Genomic DNA, 21,478 nt, shown 5'->3' on the forward strand with positions numbered 1-21,478 from the left:
AGAAAGTGGGTGACAGAAGTGAAAAGAGAGAAGTGACACACATAGATAAAGTGGTGGAATGGGCTAAGATTTTTATAAATAAATTTCATCAATTGAATATTTACTTTAACGAAATAGATATTATTAGAGAAATATAAATTTTTGCAACTTGTGAAGTTCTTTAATACGGTTATGTACGATTTCAATGTATAAGAGGTCCAATGAAAAAAAATAAAAAAAACAAAAATATATCCCACAAGATTATTTATTCCATTTTTACAATTTAAGATTTCAAAACGTATGAAACCAGACCTACAGATGGCTAAACACGGCTTCTTCCGTCCCCAATATCACTGGCTGCAGCTTTCGGTCTGAAAGAAATTGAAGAAAATTGCCCAAATTAAAGTAACTGAAAACAAACGAAAAAATAAATGTAACATCCGTGTCGTTTAAAAAGCGAACATGAATTTAAAGCGGCGAAAATACTTCTTTATAGTGTAATTACTTCAAACTTCTGTTTCGTCTACAAACGCTGTAATTACATATGTACATACATAGCACCAAAGTCCTGCAACAAAAATAATTCTTCGCACAGATTGAACCGTGGAAACCTCAATCGCCTTTCCATAGTTCCACATTAATACTAATTGAAATTTATTTTTACGACGCAAAAACGGCGCTCGAGATGATTTAGTCCACTATGTACGGCAAAGTCTCCCCCTTAAGTACTATTTACGTAGGCAGCAGCACTGAAATCGGAATGGCTTCCGGTCCGCGATAGTCCAGACGATTTTTCGAGGCGCGGCAAAGTGCCCCGTGTATAGTTTGCGCGTCTTGCTTGCGTACCGTTGGCAACGAATTCTAATTAGTCAGCACGTCGTCGCCGGCATTATCAACCCCTCGCGAATTGTTGCCTGTTGGTCCCCGATAACGCGCGGTGGTCTCCCCTAGCGTGAGGACCAAAGCTGCGCAAGGAACTAAGCGGAATTTCGACTTAGGACGCGAACGATGGGTAAACCGCGATTCAAGTCGCAGAATATAGTTTATCCCGCCATAACGGGTAAAGAAATTAGCCCCCAAGGTTTTGCCCGAGACAGTAAATACGTGACTATTAAAGTGGCTATTAATCTTTTTGTTAACGCTTTATTCTTCAAAGTTTATCCTGGGATTGTTAAATAATTTCGTAATGCTTTTGTATATTTTATCGAAACCTAAGTAAATGTTGAACGTAACAGAAGCGACGAGTAATACGCTAATTACGAGTAACACTATTAATTAGCCAGTAAAACAACAAATGCAGATGTTGATAAGGCGATCTTCCTGATATCGCAGTAATACGATCTAAATTCGTCGATGGTGAAGTTTCCATTAATTCTCCATAATTACAAATAAGCTTAATGCCGGACCAGGTAAGAGCATACGAGACGGAGCGACGGTTTGCGTTATAATTTAGTCCGATTATACACGTGCTACAGCCGTAAGCAAACATCTCGCGCGAAGTACCGAATCGGAGTACGCTGATTGTGCCGGTCCCCTTAATGTGCGATGTATCATCGATGTCCTGCGTACGATGTAACACCGGAATCGAATACTGTAATAGCGTGACACACATCGTTGCATTAATTATGCTATTAATTAACGGCATTAAATCAACAAACGGGCGCGCAGCAACTGGATTACGGAAGCGCACACCGTGTAATGCCGATTCAATAAAACTCCACCGTTTTATTGCGGAACGCACGTTTATGATGTCGCGTCTTTCTCTCCGCGTGCGATCGAGACGGTTTGTCACCAGTATCGCATCGTTTTACGCGACAGCGCGAAATTTTCATGACAAAGCTAACGTCGTTGAGCGCGCGCGATCTTTCATCTTTCTGCCGCTCCCTCAGCGTATTACGCCCACCCACAAACGATAATGCACGTGTGACATGTAGAACGTGTTTTGCCCGGGCTCGCACACCGGCATCTACTTGCAGGCACTTGAGAGTCGTACACATATATGTATGCACTCGTGCGCGCGCGCACACCCATCGACGGATACCACATCGGAATTGGCACTCGACGATGCCGCGTATATGACATCCTCGTCGATCGGGCTAGATATGTATGTGTGTGCCGCACCGAGGGTGATTGCGATTGTGTACGTGCGCCCCTGGGAGGAGGGTGGATAAGCGAGAGGTAGGATGATGCAGCAACTACAGGTAAATGTAATTAGGGATTGATCGAATGGTAAGCGCGCGGGGCTGTCTAATTGCCCGAGCCGATAGCTCTCTTCCGGCGGATGCTCGGCCGACGAGAAAGCTCCGAGCTACCAGGACTACGATTGGCGGAACAGCGATTGGACTCGGCGACGGCGACGAACCTCGTAAGACGGGATTATGATCCCCTGGCCGGATTGATCGCGCGCTCGCCGTTCCTTCTCGCAGCGTGTCGTGATTCTGGGAGGCTGATCATCGCGAAGAGCTGAAAAATCGTTGATCGTCGAGACGAAGAGCGAATGCGAAAGTCTCGCGCTCACGTCTCAATTTCTGAGCTCTGTGACCCGCAATCGAAGATGCGGCGTGATAATCGACGAAGTTCAAGATCGAGACGCGATTTTCTCGGGGCACGTACATTAACGAGGAGACGCTGGCGAACCGTGACGCATGAAATTTCCATTTAAGCCGCGAACATCGAAGTTGCAAGATGAACCATCGTGAGCGACTGTCGATAGATAGATAGAGACGGGGACAGAGACAAAGCGGAGGAGGTGCACGAGGGACAGAGGGACAAGGCTTGCATGAAGGGAGTGCCGGGGAAGCAAACTATTGTTGCCAATATCTCGGACAGTTCAATTACTTGGTTATTACGCGCCGCCAAACTGACAGGGTTGCTTACATGCTTCGCCAAGCGGCTAATGCATACATGCATGTACACAAACTGCACTTATGATGACATTTCTCGTGATCCCCCTTTCCCGTCGCAAAGCGACGGCAAACACTCCAGTCTCTGCATCATCGAGCATTAATCTTCCGTAATCGATGGCGCATCTGTAGTGCGAGAGTCGCTTTATACGTCACCATCTGTTTGAGGACTAATCGCTTAATCCCGCGCCAAGACTATTATTCGTTAATTAAATTAACAAGTTTAATTGCTAGAACTATATGGCTGCGATACAATGAGAGACCAAGTGCAATTTTGATGTTCCGACTTGAAGCTCTTCCTCTCTTGTGGAAGCCGTAAAAATTATCTACTTTAGTAGCAAACATTTTCTCTGTGAAAATAAACTCTGTGCCTTCTTCTTCTTCCTTTATTAATCAAAATTAGGTTTATTTCCGAGCAGGTTTATTTCAGTTAAACGAGAATTTAATTCTACGCGGATTTGAATATGTTCGAACAATCTTTTCCCTTTTTGGTTCGGTTAAACTCGCAATAGAAGAAAATCATTATTCTAAAAGATGGCATGTGAGCTGCATTTCATTTAAAAAGTAAGAATGAGACGATAGATCTTCTCTCGTGAAATGCTTATCACATTAACGAAAAGTTAGTGCCAAAAGATTTCATATAGCCTGAATATTTTATTTTCTTTTTTATTTTAGTAGGCCTCGAACCAAGACCGAAACTACGTTTTGCACTTTGTTTTCATTTAATGAAACCGACGCATCGGCCGCGACGTATAACAATTGATATTTCGGTTAACCGTACGACTGATGCACGTTGATTGGAACAAACCTTTTTTTCCTCGCCATTCGGCAATAAGCGCAACAGTAAAATGATTTCAATTTCACGCGGCCAAAACGAGCAATATGCAAGAGAAAAAGAGAGAGAAATTCATTCCGTCAAGCGTAAAAATAAAATTCAGAATTATTAATGCCGCGACATATTGTAAAATATGTATCCTACTCCGCTTTTATTTTTTGTCAGCGTACGCGCGCGTACATGTATTATTATATCATAATAAAAAGGGATATATACCGTTGGTACATGATACAGAGAACGTTATCATGTATTTAATGATGAGTCAGGAATTGTTGACGTATAATAATACATTTTCCGCGCTGAATTGTTTGTAGAATATAACGCAATATCAAAACTCATAAAGCATGTTCTTCATGTGGCATTATGCGACTTTAAACACAACACACCAATCAGTAACATCGACACAACCATACTCTGACTCTCAACACAAAGATAAAGTGCTACAAATAACGGATCGTTTGGAAACACGATTTTATAAATTGCGAAAACAAGATAAAAGACGCCCGCGAGACGAATAACTTTGATCGAAACACAGAATTCGATTTGTCAACTTTCCAGTTGTGAAAATGGATTGCACAACCATTCTCGTTCGGTTCATGGGCCTGGCCTCGACGACCACGTCGAGAATTCACGACGCTAATGAGTCGAACGAGAAACTTTTTCGTTGGCGATGCAAATGAGGCGCGCGCGGCTACAACGCGGCTACGACCGATGCACTTGCACTTGTCGGTGCCGCGAGAATTAATGGAAAAACGCTTCGAGAGCTCCGCAGCTCGCGATAATTGATCCTAGTTTCCCGACTTAATTGGCATAGTTTTAGATAAATATCTAGAAGGGCTTCCCGGTAGGTGATCCGTAAGAAATGGTTTGACTGATAGCTAAAGTATCTCAAGAATATTACGTTGAAACGTCAGAATGAGAGATGAAAATTTCAACGATGAAATTATTATAGAACGAAGACGACATGAAATAAATGAGGACTTATAATTTCCTATGCATAATGTACGAATATTTCTTGCGTATAAACATGTTTATAGAAAATAAATTGTTTAATTTACGTGATTTAATACTGAATGTAATTTCATAATTTACAAATAATTAAAACCTTCAAAGTTTATTTCTGCATCATATTATAATCCCTTGCGCTTTCCCCATTGATTACACACGTTTCATAAACAATTAATTGACGCGATAACGGTGTATAAAATTAAATGAAAGTAATTAATGAAATTTAATTGCAGGGGGAGTGGAAGAATGGATGAAGCACAATACCTCATTCAGCTTTGCCTATTTAATTTAACATCGTCACACAAAAAATCCTCACGTTTGCTCGCTTTATTAAATGGACTTGTAGTTCTGTGTTATAATATAATTGCACACCGTTATGCAAATGCACAGAGTAAAAATATGAATCACGCAACGCACATCGCGTTCCGCTTAACAAACGTTACATTACCAAACATAATCTTCGTGTATTCATTTTATACGCACTCTTCTGACGAGCGTAGATTCCCAAGTGTACAATCGCAAATAAGAGACTTAGCGGATTCCACGTTGATATTAATTATGAAAATACACGTGACTTAAATTATGGCTTTTACATTTTACATGAAAGGAATCAATGCTATTTCTATCAATGCCGTTGTAGGGAAAATTAGCACCACATGCTACAATTTATGGAATAGCAACGCAAATCTTACAGAAAGGGTTAAACGTGATGTTAATCGTAAATATTAGTCATCAAACGCTATTAATGACAAATATTGATTATTTAAGCAGCGAATTTCGGTTTAATTTGTCAACTTGTACTATCGCAGCACATACATGTTTAAGTTGATTATTAAGGAACAGCAAACAACACGCGTTACGGCTTCCCTTTGCCTCGATATTCCACACTGCGTAATTTTGATTGATCGATGATTTGTGGAAAATGCACACGTAACAAAATAATCGCGATCATTTCAACGGCAAACCATTATTTTACAAAATTACAAATAAAAACTCGTGATTACCGTGGTCCAAACTCCCAACTTTTGTCAGCTGCCGGCTCTTCCATAAACCATAACGCGATTTAAGCGTCATCGAAGATTAGTGGTATTGTAAAATAACGTATTGTGCAGATTGTCTCGAATAAGCAGATAATGAATGGCGTTGGAGCGCAGAGATAGCGATAAATAATTCGTCCTGATATCCTAGTGTCCGAGCTAAATCGCGAAGTAATCGTAAAAAGAGCTGCAACGTAAAGTGTTCGCGGCAGACGCAAGGGCGCGGGACTTTATTTATCGGATGGGAACTGATAAAATCGGCAAAGCCACCGCCGCCGCCGCCGCCGCGCGCATCTATCGGGTTAAAAGTTTAATACCAACGCCGCGCAGAATTTCACCTCGTCGGAGAGCGCGATAGACCGAAGTTCGATATTAACTTTTTCTCCTTTTTTTTCTCTGCTCTTTTTTGGACGGAGAGCAGCGGGAGTAGGAAGGAAAGTGGGAGAGGAGAAGGAGTGAAGGAGAACTCGATGGTGTTTTTTACGAGCTGCTCATCCCATTTCCCGAGAGCCGTTGGCCGTATATCGGCTACATTTTCGCTCATTAAAAAGTTCCCGCTCGTGCCCGTGCAAGTGCCTCCCTCCTCCTCCTCCTCCTCCTTCTCATCCTTCTCGTCTTCGCAGGGCGCAGCGGCGGATCGCCCTGCCCCTCCCCAGACGGGATTTTCATTATTAAAAAGTATTACAGCTGGCCAGAGGGATGAAAGGGAGAAGTGGAGGGAGGGGGTTGGAAAAGAGGTAGCCGAACGAGCGAATAAATGGGGGATTACTTCGGGCAGCGAGGTGGCGGAGCTAATTTCAAAAACCTAGGCGGAGTAATCGCCGGGATCTTGAAGGTTTCCCGGATGAACTCGGCGACGACGGTGAACATCCCATTTCCCGCCCTGTATTTTCGCACGATTAGCGTGTCTGTCGCATAGCGCGCAAACGAATGGCGAGTCACGCGCGATCATCATACGTGTAATCGCAATATCGCTCCTTCTCCCATCCAGTTAAAACTAAAACAAATCACTGTAAGTCTCACGCAACTGGTTTGAAAAGAATAAATTGACGAAACTATTCTAAATTCTCTCTCTACAAGCAACAAGTTTCGCAGTTGGCGAACGTAGCGCAATCAGCGACGCGACACGACTCGATGACGATGTGGCACGCACGACGTGATGACATCGGCGAGGTATTCTATTTGATTCTCATGCACAAATGTTTGCAGTCCCATTAGAACCGGGATTGTCAAGGACGAGAACACATGAACACGCGGAACGACCACTGGCTCGCAAAATACACGAGTACCATCACGTCGACCAGATTGCCAAGTAAATACAATTATTATTATTATAGCGCCCAAAACTTTGGAAGTTGCCCGAAATCCCCCAAACACGTCGAGGGCTCCTCATTAACCCTCTAACTAACCCTACGGCATTACGTCAGCCCATATCTTATCCTCGCCACACAATTCTCGGGCAAATTTCGAAGAAAGTATCATGATTATTGTTTGAATAAAGGAAAAAATGAGGAAAGGATTGAATCAAGAGATAAAATATCTATTAATTAAAAGTTTGAGATTTGAAGTGATTTTATAAAAACTGAAATTGTAATAAATGTATCTATAATACGCATGTAGTTATCATCGATTCCTGATTATATAACATATTACATTCAGAGAATACGACCCTTGTGAAATGTGTGTAGGATAGTACATCACCCTTGAGAGATAATAACGAGAAATTTGTTTACTGCGACTTTGATAGTTAGTCGGAAGTTCGTAGGAAAGGAGGAAAAATGTATACAACGTTAATGTTTCATGACTTCTAGACATCGCACATGCGCGATATATATTTAACGTTTCCGTTGAACTTGATTACCTAGTTACGACAGGAAAACACACGAAGTTTAGTTAATTTCGACGCGCACATACGCGACCACCGCGCTTTTTAAAGCGTGCTCGTATTAATTAAAACTTTAGATTGCCTACTGAATACGTTAATGTCATGTTTTTCACAGAAAAGTACGATAAACAGAGTAAAATTATCGCTAAAATATAGCGCTAACAGTTTTGTTTTCATCTTAAATTAAATCGAGAAATAAGGATAGAAATTTAATTTCAGCTTTTGTCAATTAAGCTTCGAAGGCATAAACAGACAGAAGAAGTAGAAATTTAATTTAAGCTTTTGCCAATTAAGTCTCGAAGGCATAAACAGACAGAAAGATCTTGCGTTCCCGTTAATTTTATCGCTTGCTATAATAGAAATTTAATTTAAACTTTAATTATCGGGGAATATCGCTAACGTTAAAAATTAAAATGCACGTGTATGCTCAGCGCATAATCGAGTTTTTCATAGGAAAAAAGAGATTCTAGGTTTACTGTGAAATTCGGGGCAAGCATTAATATAATCGAGATCACATAATTTACGAATCAAATGTACAGACGAAGGAATAGTAGAGAGATTAATATTGCGATGGATGCAGAAAAGCCACCCAGGACATTTATCTTTCCGCGAAACAAACAGAATTAAAAGCGGTTCGGTGTGCTTGCGTTAAACGTGATTAAATATCAAAGCTGTCTGTTCCCGTGACCCACCTCCTAATATCCTCCGCGTCCGGCCTTATTATACGGCAGTTAATTACGGCGATGAGAGGGTCAAGTGCGGATAATACATTGTTCTCTTCTCGCAAAAGGCCAGCCCGTGCTGAAATTAACTAAAGAAACGGAATGGCCAACGTGCTTCGCTACACGCGAATTATCAGGTCGGGCTTCCTTCTCAGGCATTTTAAGTGATAATATGCATGGTTATGAAAGGAAAATCTACTGCTGCGAGATGACAAACAACTCTTGTTATTTTTAATCTTCACGAGAATGTTAGATGGCAATAATTCTCGAAATATTTTTCCTATAAACGGTTACATGCGCATAATTGCGCTATCTCGCAGACTAACACTGAACACGTGTGTATTTAATTGCCAATATCAAATAATTGCGATATTGCATAGAATAACTTGAGGAAAATTGAGAAGGCAAGGAAGTAGCATTACCAAATTGCTGCTGAATATTTCATTTCCTTGGCTGCTGTGTACGAGTGCAGAGAAGTTTGAGCGATGAGAAGCACTACTCATACTTGGCTTCAAAATCACCATCTAATTTTGTGTTTCGATTTGCACTCTCTATTTAAGCACCGAACAGCATGATGAGCAGCTAATTTATTAATATTGAACTTTCTCACAGTATTTAAATAAGTTTCCAGAAAGATTAAGGTCCTAATACACGGGCAACTCTAATTTGTAAATGACAATCGCAATCAGAATCGAAGAATACTTCCTTCCTTGGTTAATCCTTTTACCTCTCACTTATTTGTAATATTGATTATTCTTTTCTATGTACCTTATCCAAGAATATTGCGAATAAGAAAGAAATGGGGGACAAGAGATCTCTTTAATAATTCCATTTATTATCGTCGTCGCATCGCGACGCCTGCGGCTGCCCCGCCCCCCTTCCTTTGTTCCCTTACTTTTAATTCAGATAAATTATTATATAAAACAATGTTATCGTTTCATTCAATGTTAAATTTCCAGGAAAGTGCCCAAGAAAATCGCGATATGCCACGAAGTTTTTACACACCCCAGGCGTGTAACAGAAAAATTTCAAACAAATGCATTTAACGATAATTGCATTCGAAAGTTCTATGCGAAGAGCAAACGTCGGCTCAAAATTGTACAGAGAACAATGATTCAGAACTGTGTGCATACGCAATTGTTTAATAATAAGTGACACGAAATTTACCTTTCTTAATTACAATATCTTTGTTAAGTTGAATGAAATAACGTCCATGTTGGCAAGTAACAAAGGAAGAAAAATCACAGGCTTATTTTTAAGTTCGTTGAGAAAATCCCTAAAAGGACATGCATCAATGAGAGCTTTTTTCAGGTTGAAAAAGTTGAGCGAGTACTTTTCCTCAGTTTAGCGGAACGTTATTAATTGAAGCTTAGGCTTCGATTTTCAACGAATGGTGCAACAACTTCCAATGGCGAGGACAATTATTATTCGTTATCCCGCCGTTAATCCGACCACCAAACCGGCCCGAATTTACGGTCGCGACCAAACGAGTATTTGCGCGAGAATATCTCGAAGGGGCTTAAGCGGCTTTCAAAACGTATAGTGATGTGTTATACATGTCTTTTCATAGCTTGTTTATAGTCGCAGCCAGTAGCGACAATTTTTCGGTTAAAAAAATCCTTCCTAGTATCTAATAGTAAAAATACGATGTTAAAATTGTAAAATGGCATGTATTTGACGAGTTCAGTGATGTTCAATATTTAACGTAGAGTCTAAAGGTAGATTCCTCAAGTTTCTCAAATCAGCTGTTATACAGTTGTTATATACAATCTAGAAATGTCTGTGTGCATTTATATACATATATTTACGGAATGTAGCGAGACTCGCTTGTTATAACCGCACTGATTTATTAATAATAATGTGCGCGTCCCGGTGTGTTGTCGTCTCGGATAGAGGAAACGTGTCTTTAGAATCTTTACGTGTCTGGCGAACTTGTGACATTTCACAGAACCACAAGACAAGAAACTTCGACAACAGAAATCGGTAATTAGAAACCGGCGCCGCTTACAGCCGGAAAACGGAAAATGTCAGATATACAATAATCCGCGGTGCAATTATCGAAGTTTGCCAGGTCGCCGGGCTACGACGATTTTCCGTAGGACTGCGAGAGAACGCGCGAGCGAGAGAAAGAGAAACAGAGAAAGATCTTGAAGAGAGAAGTTAGAAGCGACAGCGATTAAGTCCGGCGATGCGGAGCGAATCGGAGGAAGAATACAGCGGTGCGGCGCGAACCGCTTGGCAGTAGTAGAAACTTTTAATGGCGCAACGCGGGGAAACGCGCAGAGTTCAACATGAAATATGTAAGAGCGTAAGAATCTATCGGACACAAAGCGGCACATAATCGCCGGGGCCGTGGCCCATGCATTGTTCCGCGCACAATGCCGCACCGCACACGGAACGACGTAACACTGACGAAAGTCGGGCGACGACGCGCCCGGCGCGGTTGGTCTTATGAATTTTTCACATCGTCCGCCCGCGACAAAACCGCCACGAATATTGGATTCGCCGTGAAAGTAGCAAATGTCATCAAGATAAGTTGTTTTTGGGTGTTCGGTTATATTTGACGACATCGCGCGTCAGATCGCTCGAGAACGCGAGACAGAAACGCGAGCTCAACGTCGAAGTTCTTGGAGTCGAATGTTTCTCGTAGATGCACGTGAAAAAAGATCTCATCAGAAGATCCAGCGAATCCCGCTGCAGCTTCACCTTGAAAAATCGACGAGTTTGCATCCCAAATTGAATTCATCAGTCGGTTAACTGCACGTATCATAGACTTCCCGCTCCGCGGATAAAACTGATACAGTGATCCGATTTACAATGATTTATACCATTCCACATAAAAAATCCGCGCGTTTCGTGTCAATCTTCTGTAATATACTACCGTAATATAACTTCTGTAATATATATACATATATACATTTATATCTATACTGTAATATAACTTCGATCGAGAATAAGCAAAATTTCCTCGACGCGCACAAGAGAGTAGCCGCGTGCAAGAGCGTAGCCGCGCGTGCGTGTCGACAGAAAAAATTAGCATTTTAATCGTTTATCCCATCTCGCCTCGGTCCAGCGGCTGCGTCCGTGTCTCACGTCGACACGTTTGTGTCAGTGAGACAGTGTCTCCGAGGCACGTTGACGAAGTCGATACTACACAGTTTTTCCCGTTTGCGTGAAACTAACGAGGCTACCACGCTCGTTTGCATACTCATCGTTCCGTTTTTAATACGGCCGTTGTCGGGCAGCCGCGCGACAGATAATTACGTTGCTGTACATCGCGTTACGACCGACCAACGTCGAGTTAACCGAAACTACACTTCTCGAGTGTCGACGAGTCGGGAACGTTTTTCATTAATCTGACAGAACGGTGGAACGTGGCTGATTGGCTCGCCACGGGATTCGTAATTTCGTAATTCATCATGATTCTAATGAGAAAATTACCGTCCACGTGCAGTCCGAAAACAAGCGTCAAACAAACGCGAGCCCACGAAGATTTATTCATTAAATCTATTATAGCGCCAGAGGCAGAAAAAAAGAGAGGAGGAAGAAAGAGAAAAATACGGCAGGCGATAACAAACTGCGATATTGGCAAAAATATTTAATATCCAATATTTTTCCACTTCACCATTACAAGGATAAGAACTCCAATTCAACGAGAGGCTCCATTTACAACAAATGATGCAGGCACTCTAAATCGGATACTGGTACAGTTTTACAGAGTAAAGAGCAGACGGAATCGTACGTAATTTACAACCATCCCCTTTTTCACGCGTAGCGTATCGAAATACACTCGATATCAAAGAGATTTAAATATTTTACGCTGCCGTCATGATACTGACATTTATTGAACCAAATATTAAACCATTTCAATTTCGCTTTTGAAATGTATGCTTTATACTAAAGAGGAAATTCAAATTACCACGCATTTTTAATAAAAACCTTATAGTCTATACGGTTATCACGTACTGTTATGATTATCGATCCAATCTTGCAAATTCATCATTTCTGATCAATGAATGTAATGCAAGCGCTTGTGCATTGATGGGATCACTTATCTCTTATCATAGACGCACGAAGATGCGATAAGGAAAGCGAGGTAAAGTGATCGAGACGAGGGGAAAGGTTATCTCTTTGTAACGAAGGCAAAAGAAATGTGAAGGTGATATCGATTAATTTGCAGTTAATCGGCCGTGAGATTGCTACATCAACAGATAGAGAGTCCAGATCACTTGCGCGCGTGCTGGGTCATCGCAAGCTATGTAATTTTGTTTTAATGGGGAATTTAGCAATATGAGCCATGAACAGATACGAAATACATGAAATCTAAAGCTTTTTACTCGCGTTTTATCTAAAATAAAATTTAGATTTATTCAAAGCATCCGACAAGCGATAGAAGTATAAATTTCAGAGGAAAATCAACCTTTTACCTCATGTCGGTGCAAAATACCGACGTCAAACTATGTAAAAATTCGATACACACGCCGGAATAGAATAAGCTACGCAAATGCCGTTACACATCCGGTAGTTACACTACGGCTGCGCAATTTAAACATTAAAATGGGTTGAATCGAATTTTGAATTAAAATTGGACAGAAATACTGATTTAGTTTTGTAATGGCTTTACAGTTGGTCTGCTTGCAACACAGGTATTTTGCGAATGTTAAAAATTATTAACTTCAAAAAGGGATTATTACATTACTAAGTCAATGAAATCTGACTGGCAATGTTGCAGATAATATATCTCAAATTTTTCTCAAATCTCTTTATATTTATGATATATACGATAACGTGCGCGCAATATAAAATTAACCCGTTCAACATTCCTTTTTCATAAGAACATACCTGAAAGGAATTAAATGTCACACAGATCTCGGAGGTCGCAGCGTGATTAACCCGCATTTACCACGGCGCAGTAAGCAACGCCAAAACGCCCGTCACAATCACGGAGCTGTTATAGGAAATTATATCGAATATCCAATTTACGGCTGATGCCCATTTTATGGTCGAGTTCGAACCTCATATCATTTCCATTCGCATATAACAACGGTGTTTCATTATTCCACGAGAGGAACGAGAGTGATCGATCGATTGAAGGGGTAAAATTCCCATCTTGTGTATTTACCTTTTACTACATCCGACTGACTTTTCGACGGGTACGGAGTTAATCTTGTACGAACGAGAGTCTCTCTCTCTCTCTCTCTCTTGCTCTCTCTTCTCTTTCCTCCGTCCCTCCCTTCGTACCTCTCGTCCTTTCTCTCTTTCTCTCTCTTGTATACGGACGATCGCGTGATCGAAATTGAAACGAACGGCGAGAGGTCGCACGCTATCGAGAGGGCTCTCTGTGTGGAGCCCAGGCGGACCTTCGCCATCCCCACGGGCTTTTCGTTCGCGGGCCAACTGTCCATTCCCAGCCGTTAATCCCGACGGAGGGTTTCCGGTCGAAGGGTACGCGCTCGGGCAACGCACAGTGGCGCAGCTCGCTCGTCCAAAGGGAGAGAGAAGTGTACGGGGTGTCGCAGGTATCGCGCACTATCTCTCCATTACGGATACTTGAGGCAAAACTCGGGAGAATGTAACTTGCTTCCACGTGCGGCAGCATGAAGCAGCGAATCGTAGCAATTTAATTTCGGGATACGAACAGGTGAAGCGTAGATCTTCGCTCGATTCTTTCGACAGGTTTCCGCTTCCGCGGAAATATTTTGATTCTAGACTTGGTTACAAAAATATTGAATGTTGAAAAAAATTTGGCAGAGCCAAATTTCAATTTGCTCAAGAACTAGCAAAAGAAATGTGTGATTAGCGACATAATTCTATGATTCTTTTTTATAGAACATATATTCTCCGAATTGTATTTGATTTTACAACACCGTTACATTACGTATCATATTGTTAATTTATTATACGATTAAATCGAAGTGAATAATATAAAGTACTTTATTCAGAGACACTAATAATATAAAGTAATTTATTCAGAGAGAGAAAGAGAGTGAGTCATGTCTTCTTTAGATTATTCAGGATTATTATCATACGCGAACTAAATAATGTTTCGTTTTTTGCAGATTACATGTATTTCGCCGCGGTACTGCGTTCTGCGCATGAAAACAAAAAAGTAATGCGAATCCAAGCATTGAGCTCTGAGAATCATGTGACTGATGAAACGAACGTCGAGCTCTCGTTGATGCCTCTTCACCCGCCTCTTCGACATCGCCTCCGATTTCACGTCCATCAGGGCCACGTAATATCGCCCGCTAAATCCCGTTAAATCCGAGAAGCCAGCACTAGCAGGTACACGTGAGCGAGCGAGCGACTGTGCAAACCTCGGACCCTTAGAACGAAATTAGAGAATCCTACGCCGTTGCTGAAAACGACGACGACTCGCGCCGATCTCGGAGCGCGCAAATCCGATTTCACCCTGCCGGACTATTCGATTCCAATTAACATAATAATGCCGAAAACTAGAAATCCGCACCCTCGCCTACGGCTCGCGACTGCACAAATTGCGGAATAATTAGGAAATGTTCGAAACGAGCGAACCCGATACGCGCGGGGGAGATTCACGGGGAGAATTGATTTCTCTCGAATTTTGATGTTCCCCGAGGGTGACTATCGATAGAGATGATGATCAATAATAGAAATGCTTGATCCTTGAAGATGCAGCATAATTGAGAATAATTTGCAGCACACCCTTCAAATCAGGATCACATAGTATGTATACTAGATATACTGCTCGATCGTCAGTCTAGATAATTAATTCTACAAAAGAATATAAAATTCAGATATATCGCCTTGAATAGCTTATAAGCTTATATACAGTAATTTGTACAAACTGTGAAGTAACACTTGCAACTTTCGTTACAAGTCAATCAACTACGATTCTAATCATCTAAGAATCCGAAGCTGATTTTTCTATTTTCTCATAATCCTAATTCAAGTTTTATGATAATCAATAAAATTTGTCAATTTTCTTAACTGATGATAATCTAAAATAGTGTCCTTCGCGAGTCTTTATTTATGACACTATAGCCTAATTCCTGAATGGACATCTTTGTCGAAAGTTTACTGAGTCGTCCAACACGATATATCTCGATGGCTCACGCGAGAATCACATTTCCGTCACTTCAGAGGAAATATTCCATCCAGATATTCCCAAGTTTAACCGCGGCTGACGAAAAGAGGACGTGGAGGACGTAAGGAATATTCAATACCTTGCCGACCCGCGTTACGCGTAAACGCGACCCTCGACCTCGCTTCCGTTGTCGACCCTTCGAATCCCGGGCCGAATGTCGTCTTCGATTTATTATTTGCCGAACGATTTGTCATTTGCGCATCACCCTCGAGTGGCGCTTTGTGTGCTCTTAGGATCGAAATATCGGGACGGCTTGTCGAATCGAGATATTCCCCTCTCTCCGATGTGACTTCCTCCCAAGGCGGTGATTTTCGAGACGCTGAGCCCAGCCAAAGGTAAAACGGATATAAGAGCCGACTGCGAATAAGATTCGATCATGACGTGATAAATATTTTTACCTGCGCGTTAATCTGATTCGAAGTTTTTCGAGATCGGGGTAGAATATATATGATATGAAACTCGAACTAGTCTCTTTCATCTCGTTACTTTGAATATGGTATTTTAAATACAGAATACGATAAAACATAAAAATCACGTTATAAAAAATTTAGCACATTGAAGAAATTAATTGCAATCTTCGACAGAATTAAATTTAATTGAATTATTAAAGATTTCAGAAAATTTCTCCATGTCTTTCAGTTGATTCCACCGGAGGGACGTTTACGTCGGTTGATGCGATACGCGACATGATGGTGGGCTAAACGAAGCGAGGGCGAAGTGAAAGGCCGACAATGCGGGATCAATGAAGTCAGCGTGAGACGTGGACCGGCAGCATCGTTTGCACCACGGTGCGGATATGCGTCATGGGACACCATGCGTCAGTTTTAATTAGTGCACACCCACGCGCCGACATCGATGCCGAGGTAACCATCAAATATCGGGACGTCGGCGCGTTACGGTCGTTAATAAAATTCCGCGGGCACCGACCGTCCATCGACCATTTGCAGAGACGTAAAGTCGAATCATCGTTGCCTGCGAGCACTCACGTGTGCGATTATTCACGTTCGATGGGATTCCAAAGATCATAAGACACGCGTTTTGTCACTACAGGATGTTTTATAAACTATCATCATGGTCTCGTAAAGCAGATTTCTTTGCTAATCTGAAGTTGATTTTCTAATTCGATCGAGAATGTTTGTACGATTGCAATATTAGACTTATCTGTAAATTTATCTGTTCGCATCCCTGATGAAATATAATCAACACTCTGTAGCAAAATAAAGATCATTTGTGAGAAGCAAGTTTAATGAAAAATAATTTCAATCTTAAATCTTCTAAAAACTATCTTGGAATTCAGTTTTCTTTGTAATAATAATAATAATAGTTAGGTTATTGTAAAACTTTGAATCATTTTTAATTTGAATACTTCGTTGAACGCAAAATATTTTTCTTTGTTCGGTTTTCAACACCTGCATTCAATGGAAATCATTCCGAGTAACTCTATATAACATTAGGAGCATGTGAAGGCACACTTTCGTTTTATGATGAAACCAAATCGAGATTAATGCCGACTGAGTTGCTCGCTCTCCGTATTAAAATACCGTATTTTACAACGTGGCAACTACATACACTGTACACATTAAGGCGGGAAGTGAACGGCTATGTTAATTGGTCATGAAATGACACTGAAATTAAATTCGTCGCGTTTCGCGAAATACCATATTATGATTTATGATAATTCAAATATGTATGTAGAGCAATATTACAAAGCGTAGTCTGAAATATTTAACAAAGCGGCATTACATATAGATGAACATAATGTTTTCGGCTATTGTCTAAAATTAATTCATCATTCTGAACGCGCTCTATCCGAGGCAGGTGCATACAGATCCGCAACTGCCATTCAAATAATCAACGCTGTGCTTCGACGCAGGTGCACGAAGACGGGCTTGATGCTGCAATTTCCAAAAATTAAGTCGAGAATGTTCGAGGTGCTCGTTTATATTTTTCTTGTGACAATACGTGGGAGCTGGTGCATTTTTCTCAAGAGAATCATCGTTAAAAGGCAAAGCGGCCTCTGAATTTTTCGACTATCAATTTTCCGCGAACAATAACGACTCGCTGCTCTCGCAAGCAACATTATGCGACAAGGTATCATCGAGAGAGGGAGACCGTACATTATTAAATACGGAATATCGTGGCAGATCGCTGACGGTTGTTGATGCTCGCTTGAGATACTTGCATACGCTATTGCGAGCCTATTTTAATTATCATCAAGCGCTGCAGGCCGTTCCGATAAGCATTTACCCGAGGCAGAAGGCTGCGCACGCGGTTCGATGCACGCATCGATAGCGACGAAATGCGGGCGGCGCTCTCACCGTATGCGGGTTCTCTATGCATTTAGTACGCTATTCTATGAAGCTGTGGCGATGCGTGAAGTTTGACCCACGGCACGCACGTGCATGCTTCACGAAGAAAGGCCTGACGCAACGGCGGTGAAGCTTCGCAACGAAACGATAGTTTAACGGCGCGGGTGAATGGTAACGGCGATATAGCGATATATCGATCAAGGTTCGATCGGATTTTAAATTAGCAGTTCGTGAGTCATTCTCAGTTGCTTTTGAATTACTCCATCTTTCAATAGTCAATTTATAACTCCATCTCGTATGTCAAAATATAATAATCTAAAGCAGATCTTCGTCAGACATTAATAGCAACGATGATCAAGATTTACGACAATATATGAATTCTGCGAGTAATGAGGATTCGACCAATTTGGAACGAGCTATCGCGCGATTTAGCTGGATACGACTTTCGGTATCGCGCAGGCCACATTTGAATCGCGCTTGGCGCAATGCCAGATTGTACAGGTGTAACGCGTGTGAACGAAAGAGAGACACTTCCGCGACATGAACGCACAATAATTACTGTCACAGGGACGAAGCGCGTTCCGCAGCAGCGAAGCTACATCCGTGATTTCATTACATTGCATTTCCCTTGCACAGCTGTTTCTTCCGCCGCGCCGTAGAGTTTCATCCCTTCGTAGACCGGATTGATGTGCAGTTTCGTCGACTGGATGTATTACCGATCGTCGTCGTGTATCTGTCAATCGAACCGCTCGATGCAACCACCTCGCATCGACATTCGCATCAATGAACGTGACGACTCTCGTTCATCAATCTAGTCGTACGCTTTTTTATATTCCGGATTACGGTGTTGCATCGCTGCGAACATTTCCCGAATATTATTACAACAGTTGGCGAGCTAAAGTTTAATGATCCTTTCGCTTTCAATAACGCCAGCGAGATCTAATGCACGTTGATTTCGATGTGAAAGCTCATACCTAATAATTCCAGAGAATCATCTGATCGAGCACTACTAACCAACCTCTCAACTCCAACCGCATCAATGCGCGGCCGCAGTAAAGCACAATATCAGACACGAAGACAGACAGCAAGCAAGCCCCGCAGCCAGCATTCAGTTCTCGTGCGAGTTAATGACGTGGCGTCATTACACGTATAAAAGATGAATACGGCTAGACGGAGCACTTTCAACACGCGACGTCGACGTCACGACGATTCTACTCGAAAATACAGTTGTGCCAATGGAGCCGCGCACTACCACACTTACGCAAATTATTTTTCATTCGTCTGATGTGTTACCTGAACCTGCCTCGCTAACTGAATGACAAATTTAGTAATGTATACGCGGAATGATTAAATTACTTTTCAATGTTTGAGTATCGCGATTGAAATTAGAAAAACTGACAAATCCTTGTAGTAAAAAGTCCAAATAATCATATATAGAATAATGTAATATAATAAATATAAATCCGAGATCCGGCTTCAACCTCGAAAGGAAATACAGTCTTTACACTGTAAAAAAAAGAATGCATGGCCTTGATCGTATCGATAGTGTAAAGAGCATTATCGGTGACTCATCGGCGAAGCACCAATCTATAATGTACTAGTCAAGTCTTTCGATTCGTGTCGCACGCGATGAAAAACTCCAGGAAAGAGCCACACATTCGGTGCGCATTCTCGTGAATAAAAAACGTAACGCAAAGACACGAATTTTCGGGCGCGCGTCTCGCGAAAAATTTCATGGAAGTTTGCTTTCGCGAGAAAGCTCTTTGATGCGGAATTTGCTATGCCCGTCGCGTGGCTCGGGCTCGACTTGTCGAATATCTTGCGCAACGGAGTTTGTCAGATCCGATATCACGTTGCGGGCGTCAGAGCGCAGGCACCGTCTTAAAATCCGGCGACGGCGAATCAGATGAAGCGAATCGTGTGTCGCGAACGCCGGACACACGTTCCACAGTGTAAATTATCGTCTGGCGCGAATCCACGGCGATCGGTTGCCAGGACTTAAGATCTTACTGCATGTTCCGCAGTAAGGCGGCGAAACGCCGAAATCTAATTGCGGCTTAGCGTCGCCTGCTGCGAAATAAATATAGCGTCCGCATTCGTGACATAGTAAACTCTAACGGCGATCCGACGCGACGTTCAATTAATCACCCGGCGTGAATCATGACGTCGACAAGCACCGACTTAATTAAAGTAACAGCTCTCGCTTAATTCCGCGCATCTCGCGCGGTTTGAGATACAAGCGCGGAGGAGCATCGTGCGTGCACACACACGCACAGTGATCAAGAAAAGGAGAAAGGATCGAGAAAAAGAAGGTTTTTTTTATCATCCAACGATAGGAGTATATTGAACGTTTGGTCGAATTCGAGATTTCGACGTGACCGTGAGTTGATAAAACCCCTTTGTCTGTACGAAAGAAGTTACCACGTGCACGGCCAAATACCGACCGAAGAGTCAAACGTGGTGCAATTTACGTGCGTGAGCGTGTAATGCGCGGAAGTGCGTGCGTGCGACACGTGAGAATTCCGCGTGTCACAACGCGCCGCGAAAGCCACAGCAATGCGAACAGCCTCATCGGAACTGTGCGAAATTGCGTGAGGTCGGCGCGTCCGTGCCGCACCGCAAAATCAGTTCCATCAGCAGAAATGTCGCATTGCCGTTGCCCGTAAATATGCGCGGTATTGTTCCGCCGTGTTCGGAAACGAAAAGGATTAAATTCTGGGAGCGAGCGAAATTCGATAATCATTCGGAAAAACGTAACGCGGGCTCGCGCTAATCGTATTACGTGTGTAGCGTAGATATGTAACTCTTCCGACCGACGCGAGCTCTTTCGTTAATATCTGGATATAATACTGGTTTTAAAACCGGAAACTCCTCTAAAACTCGGGGAAAACTGATTAGACGAGGATCGGGCTTGAAACAAATGCGATCAAGAGGGTTGCATTTAAATTACGGAAATTGTAACGGAAATCGCGCACGTAATACTGCTACAATCAAGTCAAAATAATCTTCTCTCTCTTTAATTTTGTTTTTCAGGTGCTTTTAATTAAGTTGCATATTCCCCACGTATTCGATATTGAATACACTTGTATTTAACGTACGTTATTTTCCTTTTCTCGAGCAAACATTAAACACGCTGCCGTCAGCCAGACAATCAGACTGTGTTTAATGTTAAATATGCAATACAAATAAAAATCCAAGAAGCCAGATTACAGGAAGCTTAGGATACGCTCGCATGTTGGATTTATCCGAGAATGAAAAACCGCGATTTTACGGTAGTGCACGGTACTATTCATGGTGGGGAAAAAAATAAGTAGAATGGAGTTACCAAGCTCGCTCGCTCGCTCACCGGCAAAAGCCATTGGACACCAACAGCGTGGAATGAACACGTTGCACATATTGGATACTGTTGCACGGTGTAATCGAATATTATTCATAAAATGCGTGGAAGCAAACTGTACGTTGTTGCGTAAACACAACTAAAAGCTCGGGCTTTCCATTCGGAAACTGAGCGCAACACCCACGTAAACATATTTCACAGTAATACACACGCAACAGTTTCGATTTCCGAGAAATTATGAAGGCGACGCCGTTCAGATCCGCCGATTCGCTTTGAAAGCTGCGCGCTCGCGATGAGGGAGACGATTGTTGCGCTTTGCGAAAATTAGCGCGAATCG

The 21,478-nt window shown here is 42.1% G+C and overlaps 1 protein-coding gene and 1 long non-coding RNA gene across 13 annotated transcripts in view; one reads left to right on the top strand and one right to left on the bottom strand.

The window, feature by feature from the left end:
* The window catches only part of LOC105275603 (polypyrimidine tract-binding protein 1), a 350,912-nt gene that overhangs the window by 327,854 nt on the left and 1,580 nt on the right, over positions 1–21,478 (bottom strand). The gene's annotated exons all lie outside the window — the stretch shown is intronic.
* On the top strand, positions 359–19,292 carry LOC105275607. Of its 3 annotated transcripts, XR_893265.2 has the most exons (3): positions 359–14,654; positions 15,729–15,830; positions 16,135–19,292. It is a non-coding gene; the product is annotated as an uncharacterized LOC105275607 (long non-coding RNA). The 3 variants fall into 3 exon arrangements; XR_893263.2 differs by having other exon boundaries at positions 359–15,830; XR_893264.2 differs by lacking the exon at positions 15,729–15,830.

This window comes from Ooceraea biroi, chromosome 8 (assembly GCF_003672135.1).
Source record: "Ooceraea biroi isolate clonal line C1 chromosome 8, Obir_v5.4, whole genome shotgun sequence".
NCBI lineage: Eukaryota > Metazoa > Arthropoda > Insecta > Hymenoptera > Formicidae > Ooceraea > Ooceraea biroi.